The following is a 14,017-nucleotide window of genomic DNA, read 5'->3' on the forward strand; positions in this document are numbered from 1 at the left end:
TTCAACCATATCTACAACTCATACTGAAGAGTCACACTATAAAATGCCTTTAGAATTTGTTGGTATTGTTTAATCATTTTAACTGTGCTTCTTTTGGTGCTGCATGTAGGAACTGCCTTGTGAAGAACAAAGAAGTTAGTATGGTTTCTGTCTCAAGGTATCCACATTCCGAACAGGGAGAGAAGGAAACATATGACCATTGGTGGCTGTTTTGACATCTTTCTAGTTGTTCTAATAGGCAGTGAGGGTCCTGAATCTCTGAAACTACAGGCTCAGTCAGGATCAGCTTTCCTTGATGTCTGTGTCTGAGGTCCATTAATTCCCAATAGGAATCCATTGCATAGCAATGAGAACATAAGAGGATACTACATAAATTTATTTCAGTGAGAAATTAATAAAACTTGATGGTCAAACTGAGGGAAAATTAAGACACTTTGAACCTCAGGAAACAGTTTCCCAAGGTCCATTTCCATAGCTCCTTGAAGGCATCAGGCTATTGCTGAACTTAACCCTCATTGTCACCCTTTGATGTAGGGAAATACCACTATTTACTGATCAGATGTCATAGGCAGATGCTACGCTCAAACTTTCACAGTGAATCTATTCAACAGTTCACAAGATAGGTTTAGTTAGTATAATTGTGAAATTTATTTAGCCCAAGTGACTAAGTTTGTTATGTTCAAATTTTAAGAGATCTTTTCCTATGAAGTAAAATAGGAGCCTTTCATGTGCAGCCTGGCTCACTGCCAAGAAACGTTTTGCTCCATCCCAGCTTTATTTATCCATGAAAGACAGCGTTCAGAACTGGGGAGGTACGGACACGAGGCTTCAGTCCCCGCTCTCACTCACAGTCCCTGCATTGACTGTGCATCCCACGGCTCCTTGGGGGAAACCCGTTGGAATATTCTAGAAGAAAGAAAAACTCACGAAGGCTGCAGATGGTTTATTAAATCTATCTCTCAACCTTCTGTAGCTGTTTTCTCTCAAACCTCAGGTAGTGTGTTTACTATTTATAGGACTAGATGGCAGTGACTGCCCTGCTTGCTGTCATTACCTAACCTTCTCATTTATTTATCTTCAAAGCCAACAAAATAAACAGTTAGTGATTTTAGTTATTCAGAAACTCAATGTTGAGTTTTCAATTACGGATTACATTTAAAACTAGATATCCTGAATTGCTATTGCGACAAAATGTTCAAAAATACCAGATGAGACATGAGAAGGAGTGTTGGTGATGTATGGATACATTCATGAGACAACAACAGGAGTATCTGTGGGTCGGGGGAGAAGGTAGCTCAGTGGTAGATGGTGATCAAACACCAAAGGGCTTAAGATGAACAACAATTGCCTTGTGTGGTCAGAGCCCCAGGTTATGTCTTCAGCACCAAGACCAAAGCTGCTGACTTGTGTGCTGCAGCAAGTCTCAATGACCACTGTAGTAGCTGTGTCACTGAGGAATGGGAGACCTCACTTTAGATCTGGGCATTGTAGGAAAGTGAGCTAGAGAGCTCTGTGCAGCAGCAGGGACCACACAGTTTAAACAAACATCAGACTTACAAAGACAGTACATGCAAGCAGATTTGCTTTTCTCATTATTAGCTCATGGTAGAGGGATGGAAAAAGGCAACTCTAAGAATTCTTGGCCAGAAGCTGCTCTTATTGGAAAAATTCAAGCAAAAATGAAAATGGGTCCATGCTGGAACTATGCCATGTTCCTAAGCATCACTGCATATTCTTTTATAAAATAATATACTGTCATCTCAGGACACAAAGAACTTCTGGAGGTGAAGTTCCAGGAAAGACAAGCTCATGTTAGAGATATATCAATAATAAATGTATGAGAAAAAGTCGTACTCACTGCTATGGGCACTGGTTGCCAGAAGAACAAAGAGCAGAACTTGAAAAAGGAGACCTAAGAAGTTTGAAGAAAGACCTAACAAACGAAGTGCCTGCTGAGAAAATAAGACCATAATAATTAATTCAATGTGCAATGGAAGTTTTTAACTAATGGTGGAGTAGCTTTCATTGGATCATCCTGATGCAGTTAAGTATAAAGTGTGAACGCATTGAAAGACAATAAAAATAAATATCCAAGCCTTGATAAAGGGCATCCTGCTATGTGAGATCAACATTTAAAAGCTGCTGCCTAGGTGTTTGTTGAGAACATGCCGGAGTATATGAGGAGTTAGGATTAAACCTTTAGTTAGCATCACACCCAATGAGTGACACTGGACATTCTTCCATTAGATGGAGAACAAGAAGAGATGATCTGATCTTAGAACAGGAACATTATAGCAGGTGTCAGTAAATGAAATAAACTGAGAAAGGGCAGCAAAAGGCCCCAAATCAGAAAAACAAATATGTCACCTCTTTTTATTTGAATACAGCATAAATTTTTATTTATTATTTTATTATTATTTATTCTATTTATTTAAAATTATTTAGAGAAGTCTAAAGAATGCATCAAAGAAATACTTAGAATGGGCAAGGTAGGCATTGTTGGCACAAAATCGATAAATAAAATTTTTATTTTTACATGGTAATGATAAAAACTCATAAATGAAATAACACTTATAACATCAAAATTGTAAAATATATTAAAACGGTTTTGATTACACTGACATTGAATCTATAAATCAATTTGGAAAATATAGATGACATCAGACAATTTTGCTTTATGCACTACAACTTTTTACAAATCATGAATATAGTATATAGTACGATTTAATTATTTGTATTAATGTTCTACGATTTTCAGTGAAGAGCTATTACACGTCTTTATACAATTTATTTTATTATTTAGTCACAATGATGTTATTTTCTGACAGTTATGAAGTCTAATGAATCCTTTTCTCTTTTAATATTAATACTAAATAAATGTCAGAAAATACTGATTATTGGAATATACTGCCAAGAAAGCACATAGGCATGACATAAACCAGGAGAAATATTTATGCTCTATTTATGCAACAGTGAGTATATCTAGAATATACAAAAACTCCCACAAGTCCTTAATAACAAGACAGAGCAACTATTTTTTAAATAGCCAAAACATTGAAAACCCATTTCATTAATGCAGACATGCGAAGGATCCCCTGGCTCTATTCAGTCTCCAAGAAAATTCAATGTCAAGCCACAGGAAATGCCATTTCATAGTCAGTACGATTAATATATTAAAAAATAAAAATACAAGTGTTGGTGAGGAAATTCTCACACATTTCAGGTGTGAAAAGAAAATGGTAATCCATTCTGAATTATGACTGGCCAGTTTCTTCCAGGGCAAAAGTCAACCTAGTCTAAGGAAACAATCACACTTGGCATTTTATTTAAGATAGTTGAAATCATGTTATGGAAAATATTATGTATGGTTGCTCAGAACACCTTAGTTTCTAATAGTTCTCAAAGTAGAAAAAGTCCAAATATCCATCTTCAACTGCACGTAAGTATATTCAGTCATCCACCCAGCAGTAAATGATTCTTGGTCATACAAAGGGATGGATGAGTTACCCCAGGCAACAACTGTGTTGAACAAGGAAATCACACACAAGAGCACCTTATCCACAATCACAGTGATCAAAGTTCTAGAATAGATGGCAAAAACACAATAATTGTTGTCTCAGTGTTTGTGGGGAAAGAAATCCATAGGAATTTCCCTGTATAGTGAGAGTGCGTGTTTCCTGTGGTCTGGCTGCTCTCGTAGGGGTTTAGTCTGCATCAATTCAGTGAACCACACACCAAAGAGCAAGGTGCTTTATTACCTTTAAATTATTTGTCTGTTAAGATGATGTATTTGGAATGCTAAGTAGAAAATGATCACAAAAAGAGAAACCAGAGACTTAAAGAAAATTGACTAATTACAGAGAGCGTAACAAAGGCTTAAAAATTGAAACCAAAAGAAGGAAAATGAAGAAATTTGGTGAATACAGTGAGAAAAATGATTAGTGTCCAATACAAAAATAATATATAGAGAGTGGAATTCAAAGAAATATTTAAAAAAAAAACTAACGACTAGGTAAAAGGCTGCTGGTGCCAAGCCTGGTGGCAGACCTGAGTTTGATCCCCAGGACTCGCACGGTGGAAGGGGAGAGCACTGACTCCTGCCAGTTACCCTCTGACACTCATATGCATACTGTGATACACATGTTCAGATGTTCAGAGTAGCACAGGTGTGTTTACACGCATACACACACACTCACACACACACACATAGAGAGAGAGAGAGAATAAATAAATGTATTCACTTTTAAATTTTAAAGAAATAACAGCTCAAAATTTCCCACCCATTGAGTAGGGGGAGTGGGAGGGGGTTGGGAGGAGGGGCGGAAATGGATACTTTTGTATTTTAATAAACTTTGAGAAAAAAAATAAAAAAATAAAAATGGAAAAAAAATTTCCCACCCACACACTCATACACATAGATCACATGCACAAATAACACAATATCGCATACTTCCACACACATATGAACTGATTAGGAGGTAGAGAAACACCAACAGATCTACACTAGGACAGCTTGTACTGGTTTGACCTATTTTGCATGTCAGTCTAAAACAAGTTTAAAATAATAATAATTATTTGTGACCTCACAGGCTCTGTAAGTTGGGTCTTTGGGAATGTATTGGTTAGGGTATTCCTCGCTTTCATTTTTGCTGGAACAAACATCTGACAAAAGCAAGGGGAGGGGGAATCATTTATTTTGACTCACAGAGGGAACCATATGACATGGTGCGAAGTCCCAGAAGTGGGAGCTTGAAGCATCTGGTCACATTACATCCACAGTTAGGAAGCAAGAACAATAATTGCTCTCAATCAGCCTCCCAACTCTTGATAATGTCCAGCAGTTAGGAGAGGTTTTCCCATATCAGTTAACCTAATCAAGAGAAGGCCTCACAGACATGCTCAAAGGCTAACCCAATCTAAATAATCCATGACAGGCATGGCCAGAGGTCTTCTCCTAGATAACACTGTGTCTTATTAGGTTGACAATCGATATTAACCATGACCTGATTCAGTATTGCTTGCAAAGATTCAGCTAGAAGTTGGCTGAGGCAATGGTCACTTGAAGAGCTATAGACTGAACCGGGTAGAGGATTCAGTCTATCATGGCTCACAGGTTGATACTAGCTTGTCTCTTGGAGGCCATAATTCTTCACATGAACCTCTTCATAGGACTGGTTGATGTGACAACATAGGTCTCTATGATGTGACACACGACTTCCATCAGAGTGTGTCATCCAGGTAGCTTTGAACAAGCTGCTTGCCTTGTAAGACCTATTCTTTGATGCCACTGGACAGCACTTTACTGTACTCTGTTGATCATGCAGAGCCAGCCCCAGTGTTCTGCGGGAGGAAGGGCCTTCAAATTCCAGGGTGAGTGGATCATCAGAGCTTCTTGGATGTTGGCTATTGTAGTAGGGGAATAAGAGCTGAAACAAAGAAAATGTTAAACAAGCAAAAACAGGTAACTGTAAATGGAATGATAGAAAGGGAAGAAATATTCGGGAGAAAGGAACTTTCAGTAGGTATCTTACCAGCAGCAAAAGGAGTCAGAATACAGTAGACTATCATGCTAAAAAAAATGTTGAGTAAGAATAACTGACAAACTTTAATTATAAGCCCAGAGAAACCATCCTTCAGGAATGGTGCAATGACGTATTTAGACAAAGATGAGAGCTGTTTCCATACAAAAAGGATGCGATTGCAGAAGGTGAAGAAATGAACCCCTGCCCCCCGCTCAGGAGTGCAAAGCAACAAGAAATGGTGGTCATAGGACAGTGGTAAATCTGTCAACTCATTAAAAATTACGATGCGACTCAGTCATCACAGTAACGCATCACATTCAAATGAGAACATGCTAACTAACCGCACAGCAGCAGCACATACACTCAAAGTAGGAGGGACTGAATTAAAATAGGAGGATAAAATGTCATCTTCACAGAAAGGCAGCAAGAAGTAGGAAAGCCAGGGGGCGGGGGAAGAGTATAAATTAAGAAATTAGAGAGAAGTCCAAGATATGTAAATGTACTTAACTCTGTAGATTAAAAAAATGTATTGTTAAATAAAATTATAAGATAAAAACCAGCTATATGATATTTACAACAGAACAGCCTAAAATATGAGGTGCAAGAAGTTGAAATTAGGGATGAAAAAAATGTATCTGGGAAACATTGAATCAGTTCTAAAGCAGGTGTCACCATGTTGCTATCAGAGAGGAAGCATTCCTGAATATGAGGACATACGGATAAGAGGGTGAACACTTCATCAAGGTCGTAGAAAAAGCCGTTAAAAAAATTCCTAATAAAAATGCTTCAGAAATAAGCAGAAGACTGGCAGAATTAGGAGGCACAAACATTTACAGACTTTCTAATACACCACTCAGAAATTGATAGAACATTTGGACTAGAGATTGCTAAAGCATTAGAAGATGTGTACAACAAAATTAATAAACTTGATCTAATAGGCTTGTGGAATATTGTTCCTAAAAGGTATAGAAAGCACATGAGCAAAGTTTTAGAAGATTCTGGGCCATTAAACAAGCTTCAGCAGAGAAAAATTTAGGGTTTGGACTGTTGGCAGGAAGCCACAGAACTGTTTTGACTGAGGGCTCTGGAATGGTCAAAAGGACGTGGAATGGTGGGCGTACCTGGTGGCACCATGGCAGAAATCACAACATCCTTATAAAGGTGATCTTGACCTCATATATATGTATGTGTGCATGCATGTATGTGCATATATGTGTATGCATTTGTCATTCATCCCCTGAAATGTTCATGAAAAGTTAGACATCTAATGAAGGCAAGTAAGAAATTTTCATTATAAAAATAAAACAGAAATTCTGAGAAAAAAATACCTAAGTAATAGAAAAGGTTAGATTTGGTTGTGTGTTTTAGAGAGTCATAAGAGTGTGCCCACTGCTGTTAATTACAGACAGTATGTCTGTGGTGAGGAATGAAGACTGCAGCGTTCTGTTCTTCCTTTTCAACCACAAGTGAAATGGTCTTTCATTTTTATTTTGTTTTGTTTGTTTCATTGATTTGTTCCAAGACAGATTCTACCTGGGTTCCAGTCTTCACCAGAAAACATACTAGGTGCAGATTGAAGAACCAAAAGATCATGAATATTCTCACACATGTCTTTCCCCTGACCATGCCATAATTCCTTAAATCTTGCTTCACTTTCCAAGCCAAGGAAAACTGATGAAGCAATAGTGCTAAGAAACCCTTGTCTGGTTCTAATGAATGAATAAATCAAATCAGTATTAAAATATATTTGTGCTCTTTAAAGTTTAAGGAAAACTCATTGTGTAGGGGGAAGTTTCCATCCAATAAGATGTTTCTAAGTAACCAAACAGAGGCTTAATATTAATTATAAATTCTTGGCCGTTAACCAAGGGTTTCTACTAGCTAGCTATTACATTTTTAATTAACCCATATATTCATCTATGCTTTGCTCCTGGACTTTGTACCTTTTCTCAGTACGGCATGTCTATTTTGCTTCTAGTTTCCAGCTCCATCAAAGACACCAGAAAGGTTAAATGTTGGCTGCCTTGATAAGTCACCCTTGGTTCTTCTGTAATGTTGTGGCATCCAACTTTGCCCTTCTAGTCTAGTATATCTGATAGACATTTCTGAGAAGCAGGAAATTTTGAAGGACTATCCTATCTTGTCATGACAAAGTTTGGAAGTTACCTTTTTTGTGTTCTGCTGGCCTAGTTTGGAGTATCCTGTAAAGAAATGAGGCAAGGGCAGTTTCTTTACCCAAATGGCTAGCTTTTTCCCTAAAGAAAATAAATCTCATGCTTAGTTTCTTCAATTCCCTCATTCCCAAGAGGTTGGGTAGGTGGTTTTTGTCATTTAGTAAATTATGAATATTTTTCATTGTTTAGGGGAATTAGTTATAGGTAATTATTGGGAATGGTCAGGAAAAAGTTTAACAAAGGAGATTAGATTTAGGGATATCATTCTGAAAAGGAAAAAAGGGATATAGAAATGATAGAGTAAAAGGATAGATTGTTGACTCTATTAGGGTAGATTGTGAATCTATTTCTAAACCACGAAAGGTAACTACTAACCTTAAATATTTTACATTGGTATGGATTTTCATATATTGATATAAATTTGAGGTATTTTTTCTATGCTGTATACAATTTCTACTCTTAAGATATCTTTGTATATCAATACAAATCTGAGGTTATTTTTGTTAGGAAATACTGTACATGTATTTCTACTCTTGTTTAAGATATTGTACCTGTGAAGCTCATTTAGCAATGTAATGTAAATTTTTAGTCATTAGACGTTATTATTAATGATTATTTAAGATGTAAAGATATATAAATAAAATACAGATTAGTAGTTGTCACCTACTACAATCAAAATTGTAGTCATGTTAGGTATGTTTTCAAAGTTGAGCAGAGATATATTTTAGATAGACAATTAAGAGATCTGTAGAATATGGCATTTAAGATCCTTTAATAATATAAATTCTTTATGACAATGAGATATTCCTGCTCCATGCAACACCATTCTACTTCAGATAGAATGATGAGCATCAAATAAACTCCATATGAAGCTTACTTTTTTTGCAGCAAAACTTAGTCACGGGGCAAGAAACTGCCCTTGCCTCAACTGCTGACAGCATCACATCTAAATTGGATAAACAGGACACAAAAGAAAATGACTCCTGAATTTTGCCAATATAAGTCCTTCAAAATTTCTGCTTCACAGAAAATTCTGCCAGATATTCAGAACTTGTAAGGGCAAAGATAGATGCCCCAATGTTACAGAGGAACCTTGGGTGACTGCCCTGGCAGCTGGCTGTTTCTGTCATTTCTTAGTTTTGGAAGTTTTTGCTCTATGTTTCCTGCTCACTCAGGTTCTATTTATAGTCTTCTCTGGTCTCTGGCGGAGTTGAAGACTAGATAGTTATGTTTTCCTTGTTACAAAATTCAGAAAAGAAACTCACAAAAGATAGGTAATATATATGGTTGAGATGCATAAAAAGTTATTTTAGGGTTCATCATGCAAGTTAAGATAGAAAGATGGAAACATTTTGTATTGGACTCACCATGATAGGATAGATAATGGAGTATTTTCTCTGAATTTGTCAAATGAAGATGGACTGGACATTGTTAATGTAATCTTTACCTATATGTATTTATATATCATTATTGTGCTTATTGTATATACTTTTACTATGCTAGTTCTTCCCTTTTACTTAGACAGAGATGAGGAAATGTTGTGTGATATTTTGATCTCACATCAGAGAGCTCAGATGACTGGGTTTACTCTTTGTTAGCAGCTTCTCTTGGCAGGTATCCCATGGCTCTGGCATCTCCAACATCTTGGGGTCTCTAATGCAATCTAGGCTTCACCTTCACAGCTTTATAGAATGGCTGCTCAAGGCCTTAAAGCAGTGTTTCTTCAGCCACACATCTGTCCGCAGTGGTCCTCTGTAGCCACAGAAGGAGATTCCACAACCCCTTTACTTGTATATCTTTCATGACCCTAAAGCCAGAACTATGTAGACAGCACTTCCAGATTTGAGTACACTTGCAGTGAAGCATGGTTCCCTTAAAGTGTACTTGCAGAAATTTTCCTTGTGTCACTGTGCAGAAGCAGAAGACCCTCCAGCCTTTGCAGGTTGAAAGCTTAGCCGAGTGGAGTCTTGCTTGAGGACCCCTAACTCCCCCCCACACAACACTTTATTCAACTTCATATGAGACCTTTCTTTACTCTTCTCGTCTCTTTCAGCACAAACCTTAGATACAACATTAAATACCTGGTGCTCTTTTTACTTCAGACAGCACAGTTTGTATTTTGTTACAGTTTATAGTTCTCCTTACTCGCTCTTTTCTCGTTGTAGACCTACATAAGAGGGATTACTTATTACAAAAGAGATTGAAGACTAAAAAACAAACAAATCAAACCAAATGCAGACTACTGAAGGGCCGTGACACTGTTATAATAGAAGTAACAGAAGTAGAGTAGAATGAGATAGGAGGGGAACAAAGGAGACAGAAGCAATGCTGAAGGCAGCAATGACAGAATTTCTCTAAGTTCTTGTCAGCTACAATTTTACAGATTCAGAAAGCCCAGAGTGTGCAGTGTCTTCACATGAGTGAAATGGAACAACAGTAATGTTTTCAAAGGTAGGAAAGAAGAGTCAGAATTATCTCATTATGTTTGTCAATGGCATTGTGTCATTTGAATGTTTGCATGAAGGCATTCTAGTGTCAGCTCTCGGACCACATAAAGCTAAACTGGAAGTCAACAGAAGAAAGATAGCTCTTTCAGTGTAAACAACACACTTAGATATAATATTTGTGTATCTTTGTATTTCCCCCATGTTGGTGTGATAAAATAGCCCGAAAAGAGCAACTGGAAAGAGAAACTGGTTCACAGTTTTTAGGCTCCAGGAGATCATGGTGGGGAAGTAAAGATGAGAAGTTGACACAGATGGTCGTATATACAACCAGGAAGCAGAGGTCAATAGACACGTTGTCACTGAGTTCCTCTTTCTACTTATACAGTCCAGGATTCCAACCAGGGAATGGTACTGCCCACAAGAGCCACGTCTTGCCACAGCAATGAATGCAGTCAGTATATCCCCACAGGCATGCCCAGAGGCCCATATCCCAGGAGACTTTAAATCCTGTCAAGTTGACAACACTGACCACCACAATGGGTCAATAAAAAGGTCTCACAATAACTTTTAAGTATTTTGATTCAAATAAAAGTAAAAGCCCAATGAATCATAATTTGTTTGTTGTTCCCCAATGCAGACTTTACAGAGAATCATAAAACATTGAACACCCTTATCATAAAAAGGAGAAGGATCCAAAATCAACCATCTATTTGTTCCTGACTGAAGGGAATACCAAACAGAAACAGAAGCAAAACATTGCGTTCAAAATGACTGGAATACAATTAAAAATTATCAGTGTAAAAGACATTAAGATTGAAAACAAAATTCATAGAGAAAATTAATAAATTATAAAACCAATGCTTTGAAATGATCAAAAAAATTGATAAATTTCAAGTTGTAATAGTAAGAAAAAAGTTATGGCTTACAGATTATTAGTATTACAAATGTAAGAGAAGATATTACTACCTGCTCTGTGAATTCTGAGATGTTGATAAGGATCAGTAACTTAGATGAGATGGGCAAATTCTCTGAAAGACACGATCTTCCAAATGTTATGCTGGAAGAAATAAGACAAAAGTTCATATTTGATAAAGGATCAAAGGTGATCTGTCTGGCCAAGATAGTCTTAAAAACCAACCAGTAAACAAAAAATTAGAACTTGATACTGGAGTAATTGCATCTATAACCCCCCCCTACAGTAACCTACACAGAGAACTGACACTCTGTGTAAAACTAGGTCAAAATTGATTCCAGACATAAATGTAAGATAATAACTCATCAGACTCTTGGAAAGTGATGCTGGGGACCACATGGATGACCTCGAGAATGGTGATGACTTTTTATTTACATATGGGAGAGATAATTGATAAGCTAGGCTTCCCTGAAATTAAAAAGAACTGATCTGTTAAAGACAGGCCAAAGAACAATATTTTTAAGAGACATATCTGATAAGGACCATTGTAAAAAGTGTGCAAAATTTTTAAAGCAAAATATTAATCTACTTGATTAAAGATAGACTAACGGAATCTGTGGATGGCTTACCATAGAAAATTTATGGATGGGAAAGAAACATATGAGAAACACAAAATCATAGATCGATGGGGAAGGAAGTTTAAAAACTAAAACAGCACTGTACACCACATGCAAGTTAGAGTGGTTAAAGTTTGGAGCATGGATAACACCAAGTCCTGAAGAATGTGGGTTGTGGGGAACTCCCATTCAGTTCCCCGATAACGCGAATGGCTTGGCTGCTTTGGAAGGCAGCATGTTCAATTCTTGACAAAATAAGCATATGTTGACCAACTGTGCAATTATGTTCTTTGTGCTGACTGTAAAGAGCTGGAAACTATGATCATTTAAAGACTTGGACATAAATGTTTATAGCTTTACCATAATTGCTGAATCTTGGGAGCAACTAAGGTATCGTTCAGTGCGTTTATGGGTTTACCACGGAGCTGGACCGTGGATAAACTGTGGTAAATGCAGATAATGGAAAATTATTCTGCGCCAAAAACAAGGGAGTTCTCAAACCCTGAAAGGGCGTGGTGGAAACTTCAAATGCTGTTGGTAAGCAAACTAAAGCCATTGTAGAAATATTGCATGCTGTGTTATTTAAAGTGCAAGCCACTTTGTAAAAGAGAAAACCTACTGGCCATAGTGAAAACAGTAGTTGTTAAGATGCAGGATACAGGAGAGGCTTGAGGATGTCTACTTTTAGGACAGTAAAATTACACCGTATATTAGTGTATATAATGGTAGAAGCATGGGATTATATATTTTTCCAAGTCTATAAATTATACATCAATCATGAACCCTAGTGTAAAGCAGGGACATTTGGGAAGGATGGTGTGTCCATATAGGTTCATCAGTTGCAGAAAAACATCCTGCTGTGGAATGATGTTGGCTTGAGAGAGGCTGAGCATGAAGTGAACAGGAAATACATGAGTAAACTCTGTAGCATCCATTTGAGTCTCACTGATTGATCTACAAGAAAATAAAGGCTTAAAAATACATACTAAAAATAATGCTCAGCAAATTAAGAGAGAAGCAAATTTATAATGAACTCAAAAACTCTAGCAAAAACACACTACATTAATAGATTTCTCTTTTCATATGTTTAAAAAAATCTCTTAGAAAACTAAAAAAAAATCTAGTAAAAGGTACCTAATACCATTTAGTACAAACGTGTGTATGTGTGTGTGTATTTACAGTATTGTCTTAAAAATTATAACAACTTGTATGCGTGAGCTCACAGAGACTATGGCGGCACACACGAGACGGGCACAGGTTTTCTCAAGTGGGGTACCACAGGCTCTCTCAGGCGCACTTCCAGGGGCCATGCCAGGAGTACTTGGTCACCTCAAAACAGACACCATGTTGATTTGTGTATGCTTTAAATTTTGCCTTGATATTGTTGAAAATCATTTTTACTTTCTTTTTTTTCTTTGTTTTGATTTTTGTTTTGGAGAGAGACATAGAGGCAGAGAGAGACAGAGATAGCGCCAGTGGCAAAGACAGAGAATGAAGTTCAGTGAATGGGGAGATGGGAGGATCTGGGGAGAGTTGGGGGGGGGTGGAAAGAATATAATAAAAATATGTCATGTAAATTTTTTTTAAATTTTAAGATTCTTGCTGTGCTTGCATCTATTCATTATCCTACTATATGTTCTACCTAATGCAGTAAGATGTAAGTATATTTAAAAGACACATTGAAAAGTAACAGCAGAACTTATCGGATGGGATGGGTCATTGTATAAAAATCCAAATTTTATGAAATCAGACTTTACAATTAAGTGGAGGATTTCCAGTAATGGTTACAGGATATAAAAGTCTTGATACATAGTATATTTTAAGATAATCAGAAACTGAGTAAATAGGGATACAAATGCCTCTGACAAAGTGTGAAAATATAATGTATCTAGGGCCATGGGTAATGAAAATGTTTAGCAGCGTTATTGAAAAACTTGTAAAGTTTTATAGGAAGATATTAAAATATCTAAATTAGTAGATGATATGGCTCATTCCCTCTTCTCGGCAGAGCTGGATAACTTTTCTTAGTTCTCTTTGTGGGTCATTGTGACCAAGTGACATTGTTGTAGGTTATGAACTAATAGCAAAGCGGATCATCCACTCAAGCTGGCTCTTAAGTGACTGTGATGTGGGTCTCAGTGTCCTTCCTGGCTTCTTGTCAACAAACACAGGCAGAGTTAGCAGAGCCATCAAATCTGAAGTCTGTGCCCCTGAATCATTGCTTTAAGATCCACGTATATCTCAGGGAAACCTATCTTGTGAGTAATAATTAATGTACAATTAAAACTTTAATATCATCCTGAATGTATTTTTGTAGTACCTATCATTACTTATCCCAACTCAG

General features: G+C 37.0%; 1 protein-coding gene across 2 annotated transcripts in view; it reads left to right on the top strand.

The window, feature by feature from the left end:
- The window catches only part of Prkg2 (protein kinase cGMP-dependent 2), a 98,612-nt gene that overhangs the window by 64,372 nt on the left and 20,223 nt on the right, over positions 1 to 14,017 (top strand). The gene's annotated exons all lie outside the window — the stretch shown is intronic.

Source organism: Myodes glareolus, chromosome 8 (genome assembly GCF_982192425.1).
Source record: "Myodes glareolus chromosome 8, mMyoGla1.1, whole genome shotgun sequence".
NCBI classification, from domain to species: Eukaryota; Metazoa; Chordata; class Mammalia; order Rodentia; family Cricetidae; genus Myodes; species Myodes glareolus.